We start from the raw sequence: 3,962 nt of genomic DNA on the forward strand, positions 1-3,962 counted from the left end.
ACAATGTTTTCTAGTTTTGGGATCATTGATGCTCTTGAAAAATGTGCAAGAAGGGTATATACCATCTGCAAGATAGTACCCTTTTATGTATTCATGCCCATTGATAGTGTAGTTGCAAGTAGGAGCATCACCACTAGCAAGCCTAGCAAACAAATAAGACCGTTGCAACATATTGATATCATTGAGAGTGCCCGACATACCAAAGAAGCAATGCCAAATCCATAAATCCTCGGATGCTACGGCCTCTAGCACAATTGTTGCATCACGAGACTTGCCACAATATATTCCCTGCCATGCCTTCGGGCAATTTTTCCAAGTCCAATGCATATAATCAATGCTACCTTGCATGCTAGGACAACCTCTCCTCTCATTAGATCCCATCAATTTCTTTGTGTCATCCTCGTTGGGTGCCCGAAGATATTCAGGACCAAAGACACGGATGATCACTTTGGCAAATCTACGCACTGACTCAATTATGGTATCTTCACCAATGCGAAGGTACTCATCGGCATAGTCAGCCGGAACGCCATATGCAATCACCCGCATAGCTGCGGAGATTTTTTGATATGCACTAAATCCCTTTAAGCCCGCAACATTTCTTCTTTGAGTGAAATACCGACAATTTGCCTCGCAAGTTTGAACAATTTTCACAAAAAGGGATCGGCGCATTCCGTATCTTCTCCGTAAGAGGTGCGGTGGATATGTTGGATTCTCCGCAAAGTAGTCTTGCATCAACATCTCGTTCCCGAGATGTCGATTCCGAGGAATGCAAAGACGCCCAACGGTCGATCCTTGCCGCCTCTTCCGGTTCTCGTCTTCGTGCTCCTTCACGACAAGTGCCATCACTAATGTCTGCTACCGAAAGGTTGCAAGCATCGTCTCAACATCCGAGTCGTCCGAATCGGACGAATCGGAGAGCAAGAACTTCTCGCATGGTCTCAATTCCATCTACATGAACAAGAATCGCACGCCGCGTCAATCAACTATGCATATCGCTCGGCACAAATCACAAATAAACACTAACCGGCGGCTCGTGGGGCGGGTGATCCCGGTCGGAGGCAAGGGGCGGGCTCGAGGGCGGTCGATCCCCGACGGCGACGAGGGGCGGGCTCGAGGGCGATCGATCCCCGACGGCGACAGTGACAGCGACTAGGGGCGGCTCTTCTCGCCTGATCCGGGGGGGGTGTGACGCCCCCGATTCAATCGTACACAAATCATGCACGCAAATGTGCACGATCAAGATCAGGGACTCACGGGAAGATATCACAACACAACTCTACAAATAAAATAAGTCATACAAGCATCATAATACAAGTCAGGGGCCTCGAGGGCTCGAATACAAGTGCTCGATCATAGACGAGTCAGCGGAAGCAACAATATCTGAGTACAGACATAAGTTAAACAAGTTTGCCTTAAGAAGGCTAGCACAAACTGGGATACAGATCGAAAGAGGCGCAGGCCTCCTGCCTGGGATCCTCCTAACTACTCCTGGTCGTCGTCAGCGGGCTGCACGTAGTAGTAGGCACCTCCGGTGTAGTAGGGGGTCGTCGTCGATGGTGGCGTCTGGCTCCAGGGCTCCAGCATCTGGTTGCGACAACCAGGTAGAAGGGAAAAGGGAAAAGAGGGAGAAAAGCAACCGTGAGTACTCATCCAAAGTACTCGCAAGCAAGGAGCTACACTACATATGCATGGGTATATGTGTAAGGAGGCCATATCGGTGGACTGAACTGCAGAATGCCAGAATAAGAGGGGGATAGCTAATCCTGTCGAAGACTACACTTCTGGTAGCCTCCGTCTTGCAGCATATAGAAGAGAGTAGATTGTAGTCCTCCAAGTAGCATCTCCAAGTAGCATCTCCAGTAGCATCGCATAGCATAATCCTCCCCGGCAATCCTCTCCTCGTCGCCCTGCGGAAAAGCGATCACCGGGTTGTCTGTGGAACTTGGAAGGGTGTGTTTTATTAAGTATCCGGTTCTAGTTGTCATAAGGTCAAGGTACAACTCCAAGTCGTCCTGTTACCGAAGATCACGGCTATTCGAATAGATTAACTTCCCTGCAGGGGTGCACCACATTCCCCAACACGCTTGATCCCATTTGGCCGGACACACTTTCCTGGGTCATGCCCGGCCGCGGAAGATCAACACGTCGCAGCCCCACCTAGGCTCAACAGAGAGGCCAGCACGCTGGTCTAAACCTAAGCGCACAGGGGTCTGGGCCCATCGCCCATAGCACACCTGCACGTTGCGTACGCGGCCGAAAGCAGAACTAGCCCCCTTAATACAAGAGCAGGCTTACGTTCCAATCCGGCGCGCGCCGCTCCGTCGCTGACGTCTGAAGTGCTTCGGCTGATACCACGACGCCGGGATACCCATAACTACTCCCACGTAGATGGTTAGTGCGTATAGGCTCGTAGCCGACTCAGATCAAATACCAAGATCTCGTTAAGCGTGTTAAGTATCCCGAACGCCGAACAGGGCCAGGCCCACCTGTCTCCTAGGTGGTCTCAACCTGCCCTGCCGCTCCACCACAAAGTAACAGTCGGGGGCCGTCGGGAACCCAGGCCCACCTCTACCGGGATGGAGCCACCTGTCCTTTCAGCCCCCTCGTCAGAATCACTTGCGGGTACTCAATGAGCTGACCCGACTTTAGTCACCATCTGTATAGTATGTATGTATGTATAGTATATACCCGTGATCACCTCCCAAGTGATCACGGCCCGATAGTATAGCAAGGCAGACTGACAAGAATGTAGGGCCAATGATGATAAACTAGCATCCTATACTAAGCATTTAGGATTGCAGGTAAGGTATCAACAGGTGTAGCAACAATGTCAAGCTATGCATCAGAATAGGATTAACGGAAAGCAGTAACATGCTACACTACTCTAATGCAAGCAGTATAGAGAAGAGTAGGCGATATCTAGTGATCAAAGGGGGGGCTTGCCTGGTTGCTCAGACAAGGAGGGGTCGTCAACTCCGTAGTCGAACTGGGGCGTCAGCATCGTCACGGGGGTCTACCGGAGAGAAGAGGGGGGAGAAACAGTAAATACATAGCAAGCAAGTGCATAACAGGATAACAGGCAGAGCTAGACGTGTTCTAACGTGGTAGGAGGTGATACCGGTGAAGGGGGGAAGCATCCGGGAAGTATTCCCGGGGTTCCATGTTTTCGGGCAGAGGAGCCGGAGGGGGAAAGTTGCGGGTTCGATAGGTTAGGGGGGTGTGGCGGACGAACGGACTGCGTATCCGGAATCGTCCCGTCGTTCTGAGCAACTTTCATGTTGAAATTATTTTAATCCGAGTTACGGATTAAAAGATATGATTTTTTTTAAAGATTTTATTAATTTCTGGAATTTGATCAATTAATTATTTAATTCGAAAAATGGAATTATGACGTCAGCATGATGCCATGCTGACGTCAGCAGTCAACAGGGTTGACTAAGTCAAACTGACATGTGGGTCCAGTGGGACCCACCTGTCATACTCTGATTTAGGTTAACTAAGATTTAGCTAAACTAATTACCATTTAATTAAACTAACTAGTCAATTAGATTAATTAAACAAGATTAGTTAACTTAATTAATTGATTAACTAATTAAGTAATTATTCACTTAATTTTATTTATTTATTTTCTTCTTATTTTTTTTATATAAAAAAACGTTCTAGGCAGGGCCCATGTGTCATAGGCCCAGGGGGTCCATGCGGGTTAGCGGGCGTGCGGGTGCGGACGATGGGGCGCTGGAGGTGCCCGACCCGCACGAGGGCCAGCGGGCACGGAGGGGCGCCGGGCGCCGGCGATGGCACCGGCGAGGCCACGGCGGGGCAGCACTAGGCTGGGCGGCGCAGGCTGGAGGGGGGGTGGCGCGACCGAGCCGGTGCGGGGCAGCACGGCTTCCGCAGCAGAGCAGCAGCAGCAGGGCTGCACGGCGGAGGGAGAGCGGCGGCAGGGGGCGGCCAAGGCGAAT

The sequence above is a fragment of the Triticum dicoccoides genome, chromosome 5A (assembly GCF_002162155.2).
Source record: "Triticum dicoccoides isolate Atlit2015 ecotype Zavitan chromosome 5A, WEW_v2.0, whole genome shotgun sequence".
Taxonomy (NCBI): Eukaryota; Viridiplantae; Streptophyta; class Magnoliopsida; order Poales; family Poaceae; genus Triticum; species Triticum dicoccoides.